Source organism: Bos grunniens, chromosome 2, assembly GCF_055505025.1.
Source record: "Bos grunniens cultivar Pamir isolate PY7600 chromosome 2, Bosgru_T2T1.0, whole genome shotgun sequence".
NCBI classification, from domain to species: domain Eukaryota; kingdom Metazoa; phylum Chordata; class Mammalia; order Artiodactyla; family Bovidae; genus Bos; species Bos grunniens.
Window position 1 is genome coordinate 122,100,047 of NC_141166.1, and position 24,995 is coordinate 122,125,041.

Below are 24,995 nucleotides of genomic sequence, written 5' to 3' on the forward strand. Positions count from 1 at the left end.
CCATTCTATTGTTTTTCTCTATTTCTTTGCATTGATCACTTAAGAAGGCTTTTTTATCTCTCCTTGCTATTCTTTGGAACTCTCCATTCAGATGGGTATATCCTTCCTCTTCTTTGCATTTCACTTCTCTCCTTTTCAGCTATCTGTAAGGCCTCCTCAGACAACCATTTTACATTTCTTTTTCTTGGGGATGGCCTCCTGTACAATGTCATGTGAAGTCGCTCAGTCATGTCCGACTCTTTGTGACCCCGTGGACTGTAGCCTACAATGCTCCTCCGTCCATGGGATTATCCAGGCAAGAGTACTGGTGTGGGTTGCCATTTCCTTCTCCAGAGGATCTTCCCAACCCAGGGATTGAACCTGGGTCTCCTGCATTGTAGGCAGATGCTTTACCATCTGAGCCACCAGGGAAGTCCACAATGTCATGAACCTCCATCAATCATTGTTCAGGCACTCTGTTGATCAAATCGAATCCTTCGAGTCTGATGTAATCTATTTCAACTGATATACTCCTTTATTTCCAAATTATAATTCCACAGTTGAAGCTTTCTGTGGTGGATTTGCTTACAGTGAGCCCCTCTCAGTATCACTCCACTCCACCTATTACTGAGAGTTACTCAGGGGTCTCGTGATCTCTAGCAGGATCCTTTTAGCTTTCTTCTGTTCTGCTCTCCCTCTCCATTCCTCCTCCTCTCTCTTGCTCTCTGTCCATCCCACTGTTGATTTTGCTGCTGCTTACACATACAATGTAGCCATTTTGGAAAACTGTCCTTTACTGGAATCCTGCTCTTAGAACTGGGCAGGGTGCCTGTTCTGACCTTCCTCCAGCCACATCCTACCCCGTGTTCTGCCACTGGGCCTACCTACCCTTTTCTGGACTATGCTCTGGGTCCCAGAGACACCAGAATATCCTGCCCAGAACAACTTCAGGCTTCCATCCTGGGCCCTTTGTCCTGAAGCATGAACATAGGATGGCATACCCTACAGGCTCAAGGAACATTTGAGGGTGGCTGTTTGGAGATTGGCCTGGGATATCCACATATGGGTGAGTAAGACCCCACCTCATATGGGACAGAGCCATCATGGGAAGAGAAGGGAATGGGTTGTGGGCAGCAGCCAGAGGAGAGGGAAGAGAAGTCTAAATTTGAACTGGTCTTCCAGGTTGTTATGAAGAGAACAATAGATTTGGCAAGGTAGGAGGACAGGTCATATTCTAGACAATTAGGCAGCTTGATTCACAATGATTAACTATTCAGGTGTGGGTATGCGACTCTCCTTTTTCATCCTGCCAGCTCCTAAGATACTGGGTCTGAGAGAGGTGATCCCACTGATACCTCCTTCTCCTGCTCCAGGGAAGGCTCGGCCCTCACTAATTCTTCTCAGCACAACTGCCACCAGTCAGTGACTTCAGGATGGTCTCTGAAGACCTGCAGTCTCATGCAGAGTAACCAACAGCTGTGATCAGTGCTGGTTACTTTTAGGACCCACAAACCCAGCTGGACTGCAGAGGCCCTGTCCAGCTCCCCCAGCTTCTGGCTTCATGGAGACCAGTTCAACCCTACAACTAAGAATCCTCAAGCACTTCCAAACTCCAGCCTAAGTCCAACTATTGGGAGTCTTCCTTGTTTCTGTTTTAGGTGAAGTCAGACTTGTTTTACTGAAGCCAAGATGATAGTCAGTAATACTAAATGTTTCCTTGAGATTAGACCCCACCTATCCATCCAGCCCCCACTTGTGTGTAATTTGACCACAAAAGCCTAGAAGAGATCATCACAATTTTTCCCTCTATTTCTCAATATCCGGATTTTTCTGTCTTAGGTAGCACATATTCGGGTTACCAACCTATCAGTCCAGGCAGCAGAGCATAAACCCCAGGTCAGTTTCTGGTCACAGCTTAATTCACACTGGGGGAAGAGGGGAGAGGAAGTATGAGACATGTAACTCCTGCTGTTGTAGCCTTGCCTCAGCTCCCAGAATCCTGTGAATAACTAGCTAGACAAAAAAGACACAAACCTTCCAAGAATACGGTATTCTTGATTTTAAGGAGGTCTAAATAAAGACTGGGAGTGTGTGTGTGGTGGGGGGTAGAGTTTTGCTAAAAATCCCAATGATAGAATTGGGTTTATAGCATTATGGAATCCCCAAATATAAAATTATAAAATTAAATAGAGCTCAACATATCCATTGGAAATAGCAGCATTTGGGTTAGATTTTTATAGCCCAGAGCTTTCTGAAAATCTATCTGCATCTATATCTGCATCTGCAAGATAAAAGGCTCACTGAAGTTAATTCTCCCAGAACAAAGTACAGTGCAAACTAGTTGATACCCCTCTTACTTGGCAATTTTCAAAACTATTAGAATCAAATTTCTAAACTACTAAACGGATTAGTGTTTGTTCCTAAACTGAATAATAATACCTGTCTAATCTATAGGATGGACTATAGTGAAGACTGGAGAAGTAAAAGGATGGTGAGCTATTTGGTAACACAGTAGCACCTCTAAAACCATGGGGTATGAGTGGCTTGGTGGCATTACCGTTAGCTATTCCACAAGCAATATTTATTGGGGTTCCAAAAGTAGATTGCAAACCATAAAGTGATAATACTAAGGTTAGGTAATTCTGTTACACTTCCCTTCAAACCAAGGCTAGCTGTCCTGGTGAACACATTTGGATTTAGGTCAATGTCTTACCGAGTGTCTTCTTAATATAAGCCAGTATGATAGGTGCTGAAACTCAAACCACATTCTCTTGGCTAAAAGCAGTACTTTCAACTGCTCAGCTGTGTTTACATCCACCCTGGAAAACCTATAAGAGCTCCCCTAGGGCTGAAGACCAACGATTTCTTTTGCTTTTCTCCATTTTCCTCCTTAATCATTTTACATGACCATGAAAGAGAATGTTAAGATTTACCTTCATCTAACAAGTGAATCATCATGTTTTGTTTTGTTAGCATGAACACTATGTGTAAGACACGATGATCACGGTGAAGACCAGATTCCAGAATCAGCAGACCTGCTTTTAAACTCTAAATGGTTGAATTATTTAATATGATCAAATCAGACTTTGATCATATGTCAAATTGGATTAAGAACAGTACCTACCTCACAGGAGTGCTGTGAGGATTAAGAGGATAAAGGATATAAAGCATTTAGACTAGTAGACTCAAATGTTAATAATTTAAAAATAATAATTACATTATTTCTGAACTAGGTGCTAAAGAGGATACACAGATTATAAATTGAGAGCCCTATTGTCAAGCACAGAATCCTTCCAAAGACAGTAAACTACTACACATCAATAGTGTGGTTTACAGTAAGAGACTGGGCGAAACTGTTATCCAGAATCCTGTCTATGCAAAATGCATCTGAGAAATGGGAAGTGAAAAATGAACCAGTTAGATATCATAACTAAATCAGGTATCAAAGTACATATATACCCTGTACAATAATGAGCACAAAATAAACCATGAGTAGCTGGCAACAGATTACAATTGTAATATTCTGCAGCGGAAATCTTGATTTTTCTCACAGAGCTCTATTAATCTATTATTGACCTTTAATAGAGGGGGTATATATTTTTTTCCATGTTTGTGGGCAGTGGGCAAAGCTATTCCAATTTTATCCTATTCTAGAAGTTACCTTTTAGAAGTTCATTTCTGAGGTCAGCATGCAGTATATAATCAAAGAAATACACAGATTTCAAAGCCACACAAGCAGAGTAGCCATTCCTGGACAATCGCTAACTCACAACCCACTTCAGTAAGGAAGACTGTGGGAAAGCAAACTCCTTCTTGATAAGACAGCCTCTACAGTCTGACACCAATCAGTTATAGACTAACTCAGAAAATGTCCTGGAAAATAGAGGCCCTGAGAGAAGAAAGAAACCTGAGTTAGTACACATAAAGAATTTAGAACAGTCCCGCAAATATGGCAGGTCCTTAAAGAAAGTTATATTATTTTTTCCAGGAAAAGAACAACTTAAACGCACAAAAGAGAATCAGTAGAATCTAGATAGTTTTAAAATGTATAAAACAACTTAGAAATTGAGACCCAAAAAGTATATAAGGATGTTTTATTTGTTAAAAAAATTAATTCCTTACTAAATAAGGGAACTCATAATCCTATTCAAGACCTTTTGCAGTTACTCTCGTGTAAGTTAACTCTGTAGTAATCTACATACATAGTTATTTCTTAGTTTTAAATTTGTCATATTCATAAAGTTCCAATCTAAAACCGTTCCAGGTATCATGACATCTGACAGTATCTGGATCTGCTACAACTGTTGGAGTTTTAGCGCCCACCCAGAGTAGGCAGACGAGACAGCATGCCGCCTCGTATAGCCACCTTGAGATGTTTGCTGGGACATGCTTGTGGCATCAGTCATGCACTTCACTTGAGGATAAGACCTCCTAAGCCTTTATGCAAAACCCATGGATGCTTCTTTTTCCTAATTCAGTGATAAACATGCATCGAATTTCATATCTCCACAAGGCCATGAATATAAGTCTGGCCATCCAGAGGGAGGTCAATTTTCTACTGATAAATGACAAATGTGTTAGGGGAAGCAATGAACACCTTCAAGCCCCTGGATTGAGACCTGTGCTTTAAGATCAGTGTAAGAGTGAAAAACAAATACAGTTGCTCATTAGGGAAAGTTTTATTTCTCTGATTTGGAATATATTATTCTTGGAGGAAAAAATGCTGCTTTCCTATTACCTATCACTTGAGTTACTTGAACTTTAAAAAGCTCTCAGATACATCCTCTGCTAGTAAACTGTGCAGACTGTGAGTGCAAGCCTCTGCTGGTACCTCGATCTGATGACTCACAGGCCAATCTGTGTGGCTTAAACACAATGGCAACCCATGCAGGTGGTTGCTGTGTGGCATATACTGTGCCTAATGTGTATATTCTTTCTAATTCATCCCACATCCTGAAGCAGTTAAGGATGTCTGTGGGTAGAAATATGAATTACACTAGTGCTGTTCTTAACCTGACCTATGGTGAACTTGAATGGGTAAAATACTCCCTGAAGAGAAATTTGCTCCCTATAGAGGTAGGTGTATTATTTCTTTCAAGGCAACAGGATACATTTAGCAACAAGGAAGAGAATTTATCAAATATATCCTGAGTAAGACCTTTTGGAGATTTGTTATATTTCAGGCTTAATATCTTGACTTCTAAAATCGGTCCCTTATAAAGAGAGTAAAAAAGCTAAAAGCTAAAATTAATCAAGAACATAAATTCTGTTAACAAAGTCTTCCCAGTGAAGAAATAAAAAGGGATTTAATTTAGATTTTAGTAAGCAGTCTAGGATGATTTTTACATAAGCTATAAGGCCATAAGCTTGTCCTTAATTTGCCTTGATAAAATTTAATTACTCTCAAACAAAGAGAGTTCTTCCTAATTAGATATGAAAAAATTAAAACACAGCAAATTAACAAAGTAATCTCCAGATAATAAAAGCCAACAAAATTACATGTTGTACTTAAAGGAGTGGTCTGAAAAAGGTACTAACAACTAAACAAAGGAGCTTTAATGTGGCAATATTAGGAGGAAGGCAGCCAAAGAAAAGAATACTGTGTTAATGAGACTCTGCTCAGTGCCTGAGACTTTAGAGGAAAATACAGGACAAAACTAGACCATTAGCAGAAACCCTTGATCATCTACAATCACCCCATTATTCACAGGTGAGAATGCGGAGGCCTCACACAGCACAGTGACTTGTCCAAGGACACAGACACGACAATGTGGCTACTGAGGGCATATGCTGGCCTCTCCTTCACTGTTAGGTAATATATGCTATTGGGCTCTTTCTTCTTGCATGTGGAAAGAGGAAGTTTTTAACTGCACAAACATTGAAGATTATTATATAGACTGCAGATAAAATAACTTACTAAACAAAATAGACCCCTTCTACAAATAATGTCACAATTGGTAATGTATGGGGGATATTCTCTATGTAATTCAACACCAGAAATTTCAGGAAACTTTCTTGGGTGAGAATATCTAATATGTAAATAGAAAAACTATATAATATTTTGATCCAACTTCAACAATAAAATTAAGTATTTAAAAATATGTTGGGGGACCCAAGAAAACATGTAATGGCACACAAGCATATGAAAGGATACTCAACATCATTTTTCACTAGGTAATTAAAAATGAAACAGTAACAAGATTCTACTACCAATGTACTAGAATGATTAAAGATCCAAAAAAACTAACAATACTAATTGATACTGAAATCAATGAAAAAGGAGTTCTCATTGATCGTTGGTAGAAATACAAAATGGCTCAGTCATTTTGGAAGGCAAATTTTTACAAAGTTAAACAGTTTTACCATAAGTTCCAGCAATTATGCTCCAAGATATTTATTCAGCTGATCTGAAAATGTACATCCACCTAAAAATCCACATGCAACTATTTGGAGAAGCTTTACTCATAATTGCCCCAAACTGGAACCAACCAAATATTCCCCAAAAGTTGAAGTAATATCAAAAAATAGAATATTTCCAAAGAGTACATGACAGAAAGCAGGGAGAGACACCTGACGAACACCATCTCAGCCAGTGACCCAGGCCAACATCAAGAGTGATTTCAGCGGACTACGATGTTGATAGTATACATTCTTGATGTGATATGATGAAAATGGCACTTTATCTTGGTGGTCTTCCTCCCCACAATTATAAGCCCAGTCTACCTGGAAAATCCCATGGATGGAGGAGCCTGGTAGGCTGCAGTCCATGGGGTCGCTAGGAGTCGGACACGACTGAGCGCCTTCACTTTCACTTTTCACTTTCATGCATTGGAGAAGGAAATGGCAACCCACTCCAGTGTTCTTGCCTGGAGAATCCCAGGGACGGAGGAGCCTGGTGGGCTGCCGTCTATGGGATTGCACAGAGTCGGACACGACTGAAGTCACTTAGCAGCTTAGCAGCAACAGCACTCATGAGACAAACACCAGTCAAACCCTAGTTGAGGACATTCTACACAATATCTGACCAGTATTCCTCAAAACTGTCAAGGTCATCAAAACAAGGAAAGTCTGAGAAACTGTCACAGACAAGAGGAGCCTAAAGAAATAGAATGACTAATTAAAACATGGTATTTCGGATGGGACCTTAAAACAGAAAAAAGACATCAGGTAAAAACTAAAGAAATCTGAATAACGTATGGACTTTACTAGGTAATAATAATGTGTCCATATTGGCTCATTAATTGTAACAAATTACCATATTAATGTTAGATGTTAATAATAGGGGAAACTGAATGATGGAGTATATGGGAACATTCTGTACCATTTTTGCAATTTTTCTTTAAAACCATTTTAAAACAAAGTATTTTAAAAATGTGTTGAACAGAGTTTCAGAATGGTAGTGAATTTCTAATGTTTTTAGGAGAAATAATGAGATAAGTGTTCCACAATGTCCACAATGACATTGATCATTGATCAATATCAATGATCATCTAGATCTTACCAAAAGTTTTTAAATAATTATTTTTAGATGCGAAAGTATAGGAATTGTTTCAATAGGAACACACCACTGTTTTTCTTTTTAAATGGAATGAATTGGGAAACACTATTACTTTAATTTTAGAAGATATTTATATCATAAAAACAACACTTTTATCACACACTTGAAATTTTTTCAGGTTTCCTTCACATTATTAACTAACTAGCTGGCAACCAGGGAGCAGATTCAGTTCAGTTCAGTTCAGTCACTCAGTCAGGTCCGACTCTTTGTGACCCCATGAATCGCAGCACGCCAGGCCTCCCTGTCCATCACAAACTACCGGAGTTCACTCAGACTGACGTCCGTCGAGTCAGTGATGCCATCCAGCCATCTCATCCTCTGTTGTCCCCTTCTCCTCCTGCCCCCAATCCCTCCCAGCATCAGGGTCTTTTCCAATGAGTCAGCTCTTCACATGAGGTGGCCAAAGTACTGAAGTTTCAGCTTTAGCATCATTCCCTCCAAAGAAATCCCAGGGCTGATCTCCTTCAGAATGGACTGGTTGGATCTCCTTGAAGTCCAAGGGACTCTCAAGAGTCTTCTCCAACACCACACTTCAAAAGCATCAGTTCTTCGGTGCTCAGCCTTCTTCACAGTCCAACTCTCACATCCATACATGACCACAGGAAAAACCATAGCCTTGACTAGACGGACCTTTGTTGGCAAAGTAATATCTCAGCTTTTGAATATGCTATCTAGGTTGGACATATCTTTCCTTCCAAGGAGTAAGTGTCTTTTAATTTCATGGCTGCAGTCACCATCTGCAGTGATTTTGGAGCCCAGAAAAGTAAAGTCTGACACTGTTTCCACTGTTTCTCCATCTATTTCCCATGAAGTGATGTGACTGGATGCCATGATCTTTGTTTTCTGAATGTTGAGCTTTAATCCAACTTTTTCACTCTTCACTTTCACTTTCATCAAGAGGTTTTTTAGTTCCTCTTCACTTTCTGCCATAAGCTAAGCTAAGCTAAGCTAAGTCGCTTCAGTCATGTCCAATTCTGTGCGACCCCATAGATGGCAGCCCACCAGGCTCTGCCGTCCCTGGGATTCTCCAGGCAAGAACACCGGAGTGGGCATTTCCTTCTCCAATGCATGAAAGAGAAAAGTGAAGTTGCTCAGTCGTGTCCGACTCTTAGCGACCCCATGGACTGCAGCCTACTAGGCTCCTCCATCCATGGGATTTTCCAGGCAAGAGTACTGGAGTGGGGTGCCATTGCCTTCTGCGTTCTGCCATAAGGGTGGTGTCATCTGCATATCTGAGGTTATTGATATTTCTCCCAGCAATCTTGATTCCAGCTTGTGCTTCCTCCAGCCCAGCATTTCTCATGATGTACTCTGCATATAAGTTAAATAAGCAGGGTGACAACATACAATAGATTAGAGCTTTTAAAAAACTTTTTTAAAATTTATTTTTTATGGAATTATAGTTGAATTATAATGCTGTGTTAATTACCACTTAAAGCAGAAGATGCTAAAGTAGCATTTCTAAAATGCTAAATACTAAAGATAAGATTTCTATCTTTAGGGTTTTTCCACAGTAAAACTCTTCCTGAAATGTATATATTTTCAATGCATTTAATTGTTCAACATCAACTCAGCCAGTTTGCAAATTCTTCATTTCTTTTGCTTCTCTCCCCTTCACTCCTCTCTGCCAATCTCTCATTGGATGAAAAAAAAAAAAACTTTTTTACAGGATATAAAGTAATAGTAGAGAATATCAAAAGTATTGTCCAAAATGTACCCTTTTGATTATGTGTAGATTTGACTTTTATATGATTTTTTGTCTCCTACTTAATGCAGTATCACTCAACCACATTACACATTTCCAGATGCCCAGAACTGAGAAGAACTGATCATCAGCAGAAAGCAGTCTTGGCAAGCATGCTGTGCATGGTCAGATGTCTCCTGTCCTGGGTTTCTTTTTGACTGAGTCACAGGCTTGCTCTTGGCCTTGGGTTTGTCAACATCCCCAAAGATCCATGTTAGCTGTGTGCTTAGAGCCGAGGCTGATTTCCAGTGTGACCCGGTCATCGGGTTGCTGTGTCCAATAAGGGATTTTATCACTTTAGAGGAGGATTAACCATCAGTATCATTTGCTCCCACACCTGAGTCCTACTTAGAAGCCTTGGCCCCAAACACTCCCTTTATAAGCTCTTACAAAAGTGTGAGAATCAGCAGCAAAGCCTTGGGCCATTTAATGAATTTACAATGTGTTTGAGAGCAAGAGAAACAAAGAGGTTTTTACAAAAGCTGGCCCAATCTGTAACTGCAGTTCTGGTCAAATTCCAGCACATCTAAACTAGACAGCACACATACTAATTATGCTGTAGTTTCAATACTCTCACTCAACAAGGAACGGAGTTCCTGCTGAGTGCACAAAAAACCAAGTTATCTTTTACTTTCTGTTCTTCTCTCTGTATTTACTATGCATATGCTATATGTCAGTCTTTTCAAATACATTATTCTTCAAAAATTTGTGCTAGCCCATTCACATACCACTTTTTCAACATCTTCTAGACCACCAATCAGACTCCAAAGCACTAGAAAGTTTGCTATAGTGTTTGTGTGGGAGTATATATATGTATTGAGAGAGTGCAGTTTATTTCATAAGTCAACATAAAGAAAGTCTTTTATTTTTGTTGAGAGAATGTCAGCCTTTTTGCTTAAAAGGTAGGGGCAGTCACTAGGGTAAGGGACCCAGTCCCATCTAAAAGGAGAAACATAACCTTCCAACTAAGACAGGAAAAGTTATGATGAGGGCCTGACTTATTAGAGGCAGGTAGCCAATGAGGCTTGCCTGGAAGGCTGGCTGTGCTTTCCCTCTTTTGAGAGCCTGAGCTAAGACAGGCAGAAAGTAGTATTCTTGTGGAAGTCACCACCGTGCCACAATGGCATGGAGTGTGGGTACGTTGGAGGATTAGAGGTAAGATAGTGGAGTGAATGAGAAGTGTATCTGCTCATGGTCATGGTACTTCTGCTTCATGATTCTTTCCTTACCCTGTTGGACATTTTTGTGTTGTTTGAGAAGGGAAGCAAAATTTAGAAGAATTAAAAAAAAATTGATACTTAGGGCTGCTGTAACAAAGCATCACAAATGAGGCGGCTTAGAACAAGGGAAGTTTACTGCTTCACAGTTCTGGAGACCAGATGTCTGAAATCGAAGTGTCAGCAGGACCATGCTCCCACTATGGGGCTAGGGAATAATCTGTTGCAGCCCTTACTCCTACCTTCAAGCAGTTCCTTAGCTTATGGCTGTATACCTCCAGTCTTCACAGGCTATTCCGCTGCATGCCTGTCTCTGAGGCCAACTTTCCTCTTTTTATAAGGGCACCAGTCATACTGAATTTTTGTAAAGATGCCAGTCATTTTAGGGCCCCAACCTACTCCAGCATGACTTCATCTTAACTAATTACACCTGCAACATCTCTATCTCCAGATAAGGTCACGTTCTTAAATACTAGTGATCAGGACTCCAATGTATGAATTTGGGGAAAGAATACAATTTGACTCATAACAACAAGGAACTTGGGTATACAAAGATTTGGCAATTGTTATGAAGAGCTATTCTTGATGGGTCCTGTGCTGGAAGCCTCCCTTCTTTGATTTGTGAAATAATTAAACTGGTCTTCCAGCCTAGAACATGTTGAAATCATTAACAATGGCAAGGACTTGGACTGCATTCATTATAAATATTTTCAAAGGCAAACTGTCTTTTCAGAAATAACTCATCTGTTGATCAAATGCTCATCTTATTTCAGTGTGTCTGCTGTTTCCTTTAGCATATTTCCAGAATGCTTTCCCTATAATTCTCCATCCTAATTTCCCCTCTAACTTAGTGAAATCCTTGAGGGATGGTCAATGGAAGAGACTAGGTATATGGTAATTTTATAATCAGTAAAGGTATTTATAATTAAATTAATCCTTTATTGATGCTTTTACCTCTGCTGAATCCGTGTATTTTTAAAAACTAGAATAAAAATAATAATTTTAGTTGTATGATATAATACAGAGTGTTTTAGAATTAATCTTGGATTGAATTAGAAGCTCAAGAGCTGCTACTACATCTAATAAACTCCAAATCTCTGATTCTGTACAAGTTCTAATAGTACCAAGTTATTTTTATTGAAAAATTAATCCATCAAAGATTTCCCCTAGTGATCATTCTTATTGTTAATAAACAACAGAATGTAGCACACAAAAAGGAAAAGTAAGGGCTGGGGAAAGCATTCAGATGTTATTTTTTTAATAGCACCTGAACAGGAAGTGAATAATGCTTTTTAATTTTTAAACCTCACAAGAAACCGAGGATTCTATACTTTACCTCACTGACAGAAGGGGTCTGAAAACCTTGATATTCTGCAGATCACATAACAGATGAAGTGATAATTCTAAGCCTTAGACAATTGGCATAGTTGAGGTTTTATGACAAGGTATTCTGGCAGAAGAGAGAAGACCCTAATTAGCAAGGTATCCTTGTTAACCTTGCAAGTATTGTCCTTTTGGATCCCATGAAGTTTTTTAAACAGATGCATCAGTTGTTTAGATCATTTCAGCTCTATGACTTGATCTATTTCCAAAACTGCCTTCAAGGCCCTATTGATATTGCAAATAAGCTTAGCAGAGAAGAAATATAACTGCGTTATGGAAAGTCTGTTGTTTGCAAACCTCTTCTGTACCCCTTTTCTGTAACAAACTATGATTTTCCCTCTGATGGCTAAGGATAAGAAGCTTATGGAAGCTTCCTGATGGGAGAGACTGACTGAGGGGGAAACAGGGTCTTGTTCTGTTGGGCAGAGCCATGCTCAGTAAATCTTTAATCCAATTTCCTGTTGATGGGCAGGGCTGCATTCCCTCCCTGTTGTTTGACCTGAGGCTAAACTATGGTGGAGGTAATGAAGATAATGACAACCTCCCTCAAAAGGTCCTGTGCACACTGCTGCACTCAGTGTCCCCGACCCTGCAGCAGGCCACCACTGATCCATGTCTCTGCTCAAGATTCCTGGACACGCATGGGAAAGTCTGAGTCAGTCTCTTGTGGGATTACTGTTCCTTTCTCCCAGGTCCTGGTGCACACAAGGTTTTGTTTGTGCCTTCCAAGAGTTTGTTTCCCCAGTTCTGTATAAGTTCTGGTTGCTGTATGGTGGAGTTAATGGTGACCTCCTCCAAGAGGGTTTATGCAGACCCAGGTCTGCTGCACCCAGAAATGGTATCGACCTAACAGAAGCAGAAGATATTAAGAAGAGATGGCAAGAATACACAGAAGAACTGTACAAAAAAGATCTTCATGACCCAGATAATCACGATGGTGTGATCACTGACCTAGAGCCAGACATCCTGGAATGTGAAGTCAAGTGGGCCTTAGAAAGCATCACTACGAACAAAGCTAGTGGAGGTGATGGAATTTCAGTTGAGCTATTCCAAATCCTGAAAGATGATGCTGTGAAAATGCTGCTCTCAATATGCCAGCAAATTTGGAAAACTCAGCAGTGGCCACAGGACTGGAAAAGGTCAGCTTTCATTTCAATCCCAAAGAAAGGCAATGCCAAAGAATGCTCCAACTAGAGCACAATTGCACTCATCTCACACGCTAGTAAAGTAATGCTCAAAATTCTCCAAGCCAGGCTTCAACAGTATGTGAACCATGAACTTCCAGATGTTCAAGCTGGTTTTAGAAAAGGCAGAGGAACCAGACATAAAATTGCCAACATCCGCTGGATTACCAAAAAAGCAAGAGAATTCCAGAAAAATATCTACTTCTGCTCTATTGACTACTCAAAGCCTTTGACTGTGTGGATCACAACAAACTATGGAAAATTATTAAAGAGATTGGAATACCGGACCACCTGACCTGCCTCCTGAGAAATCTGCATGCATGTCAAGAAGCAACAGTTAGAACTGGTCATGGAACAACAGACTGCTTCCAAATTGGGAAAGGAGTACGTCAAGGCTGTATATTGTCACCCTGCTTATTTAACTTATATGAAGAGTACATCATGTGAAATGCTGGGCTGAATGAAGCACAAGCTGGAATCAAGATTGCTGGGAGAAATATCAATAATCTCAGATATGCAGATGACACAACCCTTATGGCAGAAAGTGAAGAAGAACTAAAGAGCCCTTGATGAAAGTGAAAGAGCAGAGGGGGAAAGTTGGCTTAAAGCTCAACATTCAGAAAACTAAGATCATAGCATCTGGTCCCATCCTTTCCTGGCAAATAAATGGGAAAACAACGGAAACAGTGAGAGACTTCTTTTTTTTTTTTTGGTCTCCAAAATCTCTGCAGATGGTGACTGCAGACATGAAATTAAAAGACACTTGCTCCTTGGAAGAAAAGCTATGACCAATCTAGACAGCATATGATGGACTATAAAGAAAGCTGAGCAATGAAGAATTGATGTTTTTGAAATGTGGTGTTGGAGAAGACTCTTTTAGAGTCCCTTGGACTGCAAGGAGATCCAACCAGCCAATCCTAAAGGAAATCATTTCTGAATTGTCATTGGAAGGACTGATGCTAAAGCTGAAACTCCAATTCTTTGGCCACCTGATGTGAAGAACTGACTTATTGGAAAAGACCCTGATGCTGGGAAAGATTGAAGGCAGGAAGAGAAGGGGATGACAGAGGATGAGATGGCTGGATGGGTCACCGACTCTATGGACATGAGTTTGTATAAGCTCCAGGATTTGGAGATGGACAGAGAAGCCTGGTGTGCTGCAGTCCATGGGGTTGCAAAGAGTTGGACACGACTGAGAGACTGAAATGAACTGATGATCGCCCCTCTATATCCAGGGCAGTTTGATTCCAGGGTCCCCTAGGGACACAAACATCCAAGGATTTTCAAGTTTCTTATATAAAATGATGCAGTACAGTCGGCCCTCCAAATCTGCAAATTCCATATCCAAGGATTCAACTAAGGGTTTGACTTTACTTAGTATCTACGTTTTTTTTTTTTTTTTTTTTTTCTTTCAATGATACATACTGAAGCACTGTCCTTCAATGCCATACTTCCTTTCAGAGGTTCTGGATATGGAGTGACTATGTGGAGTAAGATGGTATCTAACCATGTGGCCTGGGCTTTCGCTTTCCTAGTTTTTGCACAGTTGAGAAGCTGAGAGTTAAAAAAAGGAAGGATGGTGATAAAATACAGTCAGGCCTGGAGAGGGGTGGTTAAGTTTGGCCTGATCCTGGCTGCCCAAAGTTTGCAGTGTCCTTGTGGAACCTAGTCAGTTCCCAGTCCAAGGGGAGTCTGGCATCTAGCTGCCTCTGATATAGACTTGAGGCATGGAGAGAGGAGGGCTTGAATTTGGCCAGGGCATTTGCCCAGAATGTTTCCCTTACATTCTGAGATGAGATAAATGGAGCTTCGAGTCAACTTGAATCACAGTGGGTGTCAGAGGGAAAGCAAGGATTTGGTGGCTCTTAGGAGTTTCATTGTTACTATAAGGGAACTATTAAGTTCAGTGCCTTGCTATTGACAATCAGAACTAAGCCCTCTTGTCTCCTGTGGCCAACTTGCCCAAGGAGCTTCAGACCACTAAGTAACAGTTTGCCAAATACATCAATTACCTTTCAGCTATTTATTCTCTGCCTTTTTATTCTGTTCACGGGGTTTAGGTCAGGAGGAGAAGGGGGCAATAGCAGATAAGGTGGTTGGATGGCATCACTGATTCAGTGGTTGAGTTTGAGCAAACTCCAGGAGATAGTGAAGGACAGGGAAGTCTGGCATGCTACAGTCCATGTGATTGCAAAGAATTGGACATGGACTTACTGACTGAACAATTTGTTCTCTAGGAGCCTGGCATTTCTGAAAACACTAAAACTTCACAATCTAGAAACTATTACATGCTCTTTTATTTTGCTTGTTCCTTCTTACAACCATAAGAAAGCAAGTATAGTTGCAGGGTTTTACCTCAATGGCATTTGCAGCTTAGAGTCCATTATGTAGTAAAAACAGCGACTATAGACAAATGAAGGAAGTATCAAGAAAGAGAACAACAATATTATTAGGTATTGGCCTTTCCTGAAGGTTTCCTCTGTATCAGACATTGAGTTAAGCATTGTACAGCTATTATTTTAGTTACCCTTTACAATAGCCTGAGGAGGTAGATTTGAGGGTTATGTGTCTGTAAGGTCATATGTGTCTGTAGTGGTAAATGGGATTCAGACCTATGACTGTTTAATTACAAGTCAAGCTCATGAGAACTGTGCTAAATAAACTGCCTGTCATACTTCACCTGGAAAAAGCAATGGCAACCCACTCCAGTACTCTTGCCTGGAAAATCCCATGGATGGAGGAGCCTGGTAGGCTACAGTCCATGGGGTTGTTAAGAGTCAGACAACACTGAAGCAACTTAACAGCAGCAGCAGCAGCATACTTTACCTCCTTTCTTCAGTTTACGATGGAAATAGAAATACAGGAAGAAAATGAATGATTACAAACCATCAAGGCAATTAAAAAGTGGTTAGAATGTATGTATCTTCTGCTTATTAGCTGTAATTTGCTGTCTACTACACTTCTGGTTTATGACTGCTCACCATCATGGTTCATGAGTGTATAACTCTTAACACTAGTAAATTTAGTCTAGAGAATGCAGTTTTTGATGAATGAAAATATGTGAGAGAGACTTTAGACTGGTTTCCCGACTTAAGACTCTTCCTGAGATATGGACCCTCAAATACTTGGTCAGCTTCCCTCCTGTGCATTTCCAGACTAAAGCCAAAAGGACACCTGTGCAGGATGGACTGGTTCATATTAGCATCTGTTTACTGGATGTAGGTTTGAGTGCTTATGATCTGCCCTATAGCATCCACAATTGATTTTCTACCTTGAAGCCTAGAGTCCTGAAAATTTGAACTGTGACCCAATCTGGTTATAAGGACAAAAAGAAATTTACAATAGGGGAACTGAATGTTATGCAATATAGGATTTATTAGCCACTACATTACAAGTGGAAAATGAAACGTGGACTCCCTGAGATTATCTGGAACTCTGCATTGCCTCAAAAGAGAAGGGCTTTGTATATGTGCTTTTTTGTTATTGTTGTTTAGTTGTTAGGTCGTGTCCAACTCTTTTGAGACCCCATGGACTGTAGCCCGCCTGGTTCCTCTGTCCATGGGATTTCCCAGGCAAAGAAAACAGGAGTGGGTTGCCATTTTCTTCTCCAAGGAATCTTTCCAACCAAGGGATTGAACCCAGGTCTCCTTCATTGCAGGTGGATTCTTTACCATCTAAAGCCACCAGGGAAGCCCATGTCCTTTTTGGAAGTACAATTTGTACCACTGTATCAGAAAAAATAAAACTCCCAGGAATAAACCTACATAAGGAGTGAAGTCAAGTGGGCCTTAGGAAGTACTACTATGACCAAAGCTAGTGGAGGTGATGGAATTCTGGCTATTTCTAATACTAAAATAGGATGCTGTTAAAGTGCTAAACTCAATATGCCAGCCAATTTGGAAAACTCAGCAGTGACCACAGGACTGGAAAAAGTCAGTTTTCATTCTAAACCCAAAGAAGAGTAATGCCAAAGAATGTTCAAACTACCACACAATTGCACTCATTTCACATGCTAGCAAGGCAATGTTCAAAAGCTTTCAATCTAGGCTTCAACAATATGTGAACTGAGAACTTCCAGATGTACAAGCTAGATTTAGAAAAGGCAGAGGAAACAGAGATTAAATTGCCAACATCTGGTTGATCATAGAAAAAGCAAGGGAATTCCCCCCCGAAAAAAAAAAATCTGCTTCATTGACTACGCTAAAGCCTTTGGCTGTGTGGATCACAACAAACTGGAAAATTCTGAAAGAGGTGGAAATACCAGACCACCTTATCTGCCTCCTGAGAAACCTGTATGCAGGTCAAGAAGCAATAGTTAGAACCAGACATGGAACAATGGACTGGTTCAAAATTGGGAAATGAGTACTTAAAGGCTGTATTTTGTCACCCTGCTTATATAAGTTTCAGAATACATCACGCAAAATGCTGGGATGGATGAGGCTCAAGCTAGAATCAAGATTGCCAGGAGAAATATCAAAAACCTCAGATATGCAGATGACACCAACCTAATTGCAGAAAGAGAAGAGGAACTAAAGAGGCTCTTGATGAAGGTGAAAGAGGAGAGTGAAAAAAAAAGCTGGCTTAAAACTCAACATTCAAAAAACTAAGATCATGGCATCTGGTCCCATCATTTCATGGCAAATAGATGGGGCAAATGTGGAAACAGTGACAGATTTCATTTTCTTGGGCTCCAAAATCACTGCATCCAGAAAATTAAAAGACACTTGCTCCTTGGAAGAAAAGCTATGATGAACCTAGACAGTGTATAAAAAGCAGAGACATCACTTTCTTGACAAAGGTCTGAATAGTCAAGGATATGGTTTTTCCAATAGTCATGTATGGATGCAAGCATCGGACCATAAAGAAGGCTGAGCACCAAAGAACTGATGCTTTTGAACCACAGTGCTAGAAAGGACTCTTCAGAGTCCCTTGAACTGCAAGGAAATCAAACCAGTCAATCCTAAAGGAAATCAATCCTGATTTTGGCAGGACTGATGCTGAAACTGAAGCTCCAATAATTTGGCCACCTGATGCAAAGAGCTGACTCATTGGAAAAGACCCTGATGGTGGGAAAGATTGAGGGCAAGAGGAGAAGGGGGTAATAGAGAATGAGATGGTTGGATGGCATCACTGACTCAATGGACATGAGTTTAAGCAAACTCATGGAGATAGTGAAGGACAGGGAAGCCAAGGACTGTGGTGCAGTCCATGGGCTCGCAAATAGTTGGACATGACTTAGCAACTGAACAAAAGCAAGGAGGCAAAAGACCTGTACTCTGAAAGCTATAACATGCTGATGAAAGAAACTGAAGACTACATAAACAGATAGAAAGATACACCATGTTCTTGGATTGGAAGAATCAAGATTGTTAAAATGACCATGCTACCCAAGGCAATGTACAGATTTAATGCAATCACTATCAAATTACCAGTGGCATTTTTCAGAGAAATAGAACAATTTTTAAAATTTGCATGTAAACACAAAAGATGCCAAATAGCCAGAACGATCTTGAGAAAGAAGGACAGAGAGAAAAGACTCGTGCTCCCTGATTTCAGGCTATACCACAAAGCTACAGTAATCAAAACAGCATGGCACAAAAGCAGACATATAGATCAATGGAATGGGATAAAAAGCCCAGAAATAAACCCATGTACTTAAGGTTAAATTAATCTATGACAAAGGAGGAAAGAATATACAATGGAGAAAAGACAGTGTCTTCACTAAGTGGTGCTGGGAAGACTGGACAGCTATATGTTAAAGAATAATATTAGAACATTCTCTAACACCATATATAAAAATAAATTGAAAATGGATTAAATATCTAAATTTAATGTCAGATACTATAAAACTCCTAGAGGAAAATACAGGCAGGCAGAACACTCTTTGACATAAATACAGCAATACTTTTTTGGATCTGTCTCCTAGAATAATGAAAACAAAAATAAACAAATGGGACCTGATAAAACTTAAAATCTGTCACACAACAAAGGAAACCATAAACCAAACAAAAAGACAACCTGTGGAATGGGAGAAAATATTTTCGAAAGATACAATTGAAAATGGCTTAATTTTCAAAATATATGAACAGCTTATACAGCTCAATATCAAAACAACAAACAACTCAATAAAAAAAAAAAATGGGAAGATCAAAATGGAACATTTTTCCCAAGAATATATACAGATGGCCATCAGGCACATGAAAAGATACTCAATATTGCTAATTATTATGTTTGCTGTTGTTCAGTCACTAAGTTGTGTCAGACTCTTTGTGATCCCATGGACTACAGCATGCCAGGCTCCTCTGTCCTCTACTATCTCCTGGAGTTTGCTAAAAAAATTCATGTCCGTTGAGACATTGATGCTCTCTAACCATCTATCCTCTGCCGCTTCCTTCTCCTTTTGCCTTCAATCTTTCCTAGCACCAGAATCTTTTCCAATGAGTTGGCTCTTTGCATCAGGTGGCCAAAGTATTGGAGCTTCAGGAATAGTCTTTCCAATGAATATTCAGGGTTGAAACTAATTATTACAGAAATGCATATCAAAACTTCAATGAGGTACCACCTCACACTCATCAGAATGGCCATCAGTAAAAAGTCTACAAATAGTAAATGCTGGAGAGGGTGTGGAGGAAACGGAACTCTCCTACACTACTTTTAGGAATGTAAATTGGTACAGCTACTATGGAGCACAGTTTGGATGTGCCTTAAAAAATTAAAAATAGTGTTACCATATGATCCTGCAATCCCACTTCTGGGCATATATCCAGAGAAAACTCTAACTTGAAAAGATACATGCACATCAATGTTCACTGAAGCACTATTTACAATAGCCAAGACATGGAAGCAGCCTAAATGTCCATTGATAGATGAATGGAAACAGAAGATGTGGTATACACACAGACACACACAATGGCATATTACTCAGCCACAAGAAAATATGAAATAATGCCATTTGCAGCAACATGAACACACCTAGAGATTGTCATACTGAGTGAAGTAAGTCAGAGAAAGACAAATATCATATGATATTTGTGGAATCTGCATATACTTCCACTTATATGTGGAATCTAAAAAAATTATACAAATGAGTTTATTTACAAAACAGAAAGAGACCCACAGACATAGCAAACAAATTTATGGTTACCAAAGGGGAAATGGGAAAGGGATAAATTGGGAATTAGGGATTAACAGATACACACTAACATATATGAAATAGATAAACAAGGACCTACTGTATAGCAAGGACTATATTCAGTACATTGTGATAATCTATAATGGAAAAGTACTTGAAAAAGAAAAATATATATATCCATATATATATATATATACATCTGAATATATATATATATATATTTATCTAGATCACTTTGCTAAAACATTGTAAATAAACTATACTTCAGCTTAAAAAATAACAAAAGAAGTACAATTTTATTAGATAATAACATAAATATATGCTTTTAAAATACAGAATGAAAAACACAAACCATAGTTCCCTTATCCAAAGGATAAATACTGTAACAAGTCTATTACTATCCAATATTTTTTCTAGTTTTACTAGAGAATGGTAGGTGTTTTCATGTGTTTTACATAAAAAATTAATATTTGCACCAAAAATAAATAATATTAATAAATACTTGTTGAGTACATTTAAAAATAACATTGTTTCTGAGAGCTATTTTTCAGAGGACTTTCTAAATGATCAATTATAGTGTTATCCTCCTAATGGGGCTTCCCTTGTGGCTCAGTTGGTAAAGAATCCACCTGCAATGTGGGAGACCTGGGTTCGATCCCTGGGTTGGGAAGATCCCCTGGAGAAGGGAAAGGCTACCCAGTATTCTGGCCTGGAGAATTCCATGGACTGTATAGTCCATGGGGTTGCAAAGAGTTGGACACAACTGAGTGACTTTCACTAAACTTCACTTCATCCTCCTAATGAGATATAAATTTATAATAAAATTATGGACAGAGAAGCCTGGCAGGCTACAGTCTGTGAGGTGGCAAAAAGTTGGACATGACTGATCAACTAACACACTTATGCTCCTGAACCAGTTGTAATCAAGAAGCAGGCTTCCAGAGAACAAACTTATGGTTCCCAGGGGAAGGGTGGGGAGAAGGGATAATTAGGGAGTTTGGGATGGATATGTGTACCTTGCACATTTAAATTGGATAACCAACAAGGGCCAACTGTATAGCACATGAGGCAGGCTGGATGGGAGGGGAGTTTGGGGGAGAATGGATACATGTATATGTATGGCTGAGTCCTTTTGCTGTTCACCTGAAACTACCAGAACATTGTTAATTGGCTATACTTCAATATAAAAAAAAATTTTTTTTTAAAAAGAAGAAGCATACCTCTAAGATTAATCAAGGATTACCCTGAAACTGCTGGAACTGTAGTCTCTAGATGCAGGAAGAGAATTTTACTTTGGTGTCTGCATTCCCAGCAAGGTGAAGAAAGGTTTAAATCTATTTTCTTTCTACTCTGATTTTGAATTGAGTTCTCTTTGAAAGAATAACATAATAAAATACAGGATCTTTGTATCAAAAAAAGAGGAGGAAGAGGATTTTGTATTTTACCTTCCTTCCCATCATTTTGGTTCAAAGCACAAAAAACAGACATCAAAAAGCCTTCTTTCAAGAGAAATCTTCAGAATTTATCTTTGGAAAATTGTAGACTATACAATTTTACCTTCCCAACTCAATCTTATAGCTAATACTTTAAGTTTACATATTAATAACAATTTAACAATATTCACAAAGAAAATAAGTGTACGTATTTTTAAACACTGCCTTTAACACATAATACTGGACAAGGTTTTTCTCCTAAATAAAAATCTCATTGTAATTATAAACATGATGGAATTAATTTATAAAATGCCTGAGATATGGCAAAAGCTTTCACATGCCTTATCTATTTGGCAACCCTAATAATTAGGTAATATTATTATGTATGCTTTGCAGATAAAAACAGCATCTATACTACAGCTGTAAATAACATATGTTGCTTAATCCAGTTCAAATGAGTATAATAATATATTTTTGATCTCTATAATATATACTCTTGTATAATATATGCTACTTATCTGTCCCAGAAATTATTTCTACAAGGTATTTATCAAAAGTAATAACTAATTGTTAAGGAAGCCATGGTAATGTATGTGGTTATTTTCATGTTTTACTTAATTTAAGGATAAATTAAATGTTTATTTTTATAACATATCATGCAAAAAATAGATATATACATATAAATATATATAAATTTATATATATTTAGATATCTGTGTCTATCTGCATACATAACAGAGACAGAGAAACAAAGATAATACCCATAAAGTTCTGAATATAATGTTTGGTTCATAGTAAGAACTCTATCATGATCTTACTATTAGTACTTTTAGCTAAACTTAATATAACAGATCTTTATTGAGGAACTATTAGTTGTGAAACATTGTTCAAAGAAATGAGTAGATATTTACACATATAGTATAAACACCAACCTCTTTAACATACGCTGCTCTTAATATACTTATTACAGAGGTAATTTCAAGCAAATTAGTCAAGTAATTCATTTCTTGATAATAGCACAGGGAGTTAAGACTGCCAAAATCAACACTGTGTTTCAGAGGCTTTCAGGTTCTCTGTAACAAAGGCTGAGTAAGTCATGACTCATAATCGGGAAACTTCTATTTGAGGGCTTTATTATCTTTCTGCTTATCTAGGGTGTGGGAAAGACTGGTAGCAGTGGGCAATAGGCAGGGGAGGAGTTCCGTTCTGTTTCAGCGCCATGTGAGAAGCCCAAAGTCAAAGTTTGCCTGGAGTAGTATTTTCTTAATCACTAGTGCCTCCAAAGTGTATATACAGGGATCTGAAAATATATCTGGGACAATGGAACTGTGTTAGAATTTATGATCTAGGCCAGTGTCTGTGGTTGAGTTGGTCACACTTCAACACCCACCCAGGAGCAAACTAAACTCTATCTTGATTTTGCCACTCTGAACTGCTTGCTGCTTCAGTCTGTATGTTTTATCTATTTATTGTGGGTGGAGGGGTGTATGTTTTTAAGGCTCAATTCTGAAGCTGCATATAATGTAATTTAAAGAGAAGGGTTTTTTAATAGCCTGGAAGAAGTTTAAATTGTAGCTGTCATGTATTAGCTGTGTGGCCATAGTGTTAAGTGAACGTGTTAGTCACTCAGTCATGTGTGACTCTTCGATCCAGGGACTATATCCCATCAGGCATCTCTGTTCATGTGATTCTCCAGGCAAGAAAACTGGAATGGGATGCCATTCCCTTTTTCAGGGGATCTTCCCAACCTAGGGATCAAACCTGGGTCTCCTGCACTGCAGGCGATTGTTTACTGTCTGAGCCACCTGAGAAGCCATTAGCAATGCCTTAATATTTCTACACTATAATTTCCTATCTTTTAAAAGAGCAACATTATCTATCTGTAAATTTGTTGTGAAAAATAGGTTGCAAATGAAAAAGAGCCATCACCTGGCACATAGTAGGCTTTCAAAAAGAAACAAATAAAGAATAAAAAAAAAAAAAAACTTAGAAAGTTGGTGTTTTGCTAAATGCCCATAATTTTTAGGAAAACCACATAATTTATATTGCAAAGACATTTTTTTGAGAGTGAAAGTATCATTAATAATTAGCCCAGGACAGCAAGCCAAATAAGGACTGTCCTAAGCAAATCTGAAAGTATACTCATTCGAGTTATAATCATGTTACTTTGTTGATGGAGTTCAAGGAAGGAGTCATAATTCCTTATGTATTGGTATTGATATCAATTTTGCAATCATTTAAATTTTTTATTATTGTGGCATGAAAGACCAAGGTTCCTCTCAGCCACTTCATGGTTATTTATCACTGAAGCAAGCACATAAAACATAGTCTGTGGTCAGTGGTAGAGAAAAGAAACTGTATGACCCAGTTTTCTTCCCCTGTTCTACCTACATTTTCCAATGTGCAGAAGGAAATCAAAGACTATTTCTTTCCCTAGCAACCCACTACAATGCTTAGAACCCACAAGAATAGCACCCAGCCTACGCATCACAGAGGTGTCCCTGGGGTAAATGGGTTAAGAATAGGGAGGAGACTTTTCATAAGTTTTGTTTTGGAGTTCTATAAATTTGCTGTGATTTTGGAAGAATATCCTTTTTTTTTCTATTGCTCTTTAACCCAAAATATGCTTTGATGATATACACTTGATGGCATTCAAGACACTGACTATACTTGGAGGTTGTGGAATGTAGTTATACACCCTGCTATAAATTCCTAGTTGATAAGGAACAAATAATAGTCCTGCTATTCACCTAAGGAGAGATACTTTTTAAACTGAAGATAAAAAGGAAAGATAAGACAATTTTAATTGCTCTTACATTTAAATGCTTTATAAAATCCCAATTTTCAAATGTGAAAGACATGTAATATATAATATACACACGAAAAGTCTGACATTGCCTCTTTTTTTTATTCTGAAGACTAATTCTGAACTGTCTTAATGTTTGCTGTTAAATCTGGACTTTTCTAAGAAATCAAAGCAGGCACTTTGAACCCTGATCCAAGAAATTGTCTCGGCTCTACCATGTGTATATTGGGAAAGAGATACAGGAATTAACCCCAGACCTTCAATGACAAAGGGCTGAATGCTGCTTCACTGATAACTGGCAAGTTTCCTGCTCAAAGAGAAGCATCTGGGCAGATTCTTTGTTTATTTATTCATAAGGATTTATTATGTTCTTAATAAGTGCCATGTTCAAGGCCAGATGTTGGGGGTTCAAGCATTGTCACTGTCAGCTCAGGCTTAAAGTCCAGTGAGACAGAATTACTGCTATACATAATTATTATAAATTGAAACAAGTATTAACGATAGAGGGCTTCCCCAAATGGCTCAGCGTAAAGAATCCACCTGCAATGCAGGAGACATG

At 38.8% G+C, this 24,995-nt stretch overlaps 1 long non-coding RNA gene and 1 other non-coding gene across 3 annotated transcripts in view; both read right to left on the minus strand.

The window, feature by feature from the left end:
- The window catches only part of LOC147378680 (uncharacterized), a 99,640-nt gene that overhangs the window by 57,560 nt on the left and 17,085 nt on the right, over positions 1-24,995 (minus strand). The gene's annotated exons all lie outside the window — the stretch shown is intronic.
- Positions 340-411, minus strand: TRNAC-ACA (transfer RNA cysteine (anticodon ACA)). Its single transcript has one exon. It is a non-coding gene; the product is annotated as a tRNA-Cys (tRNA).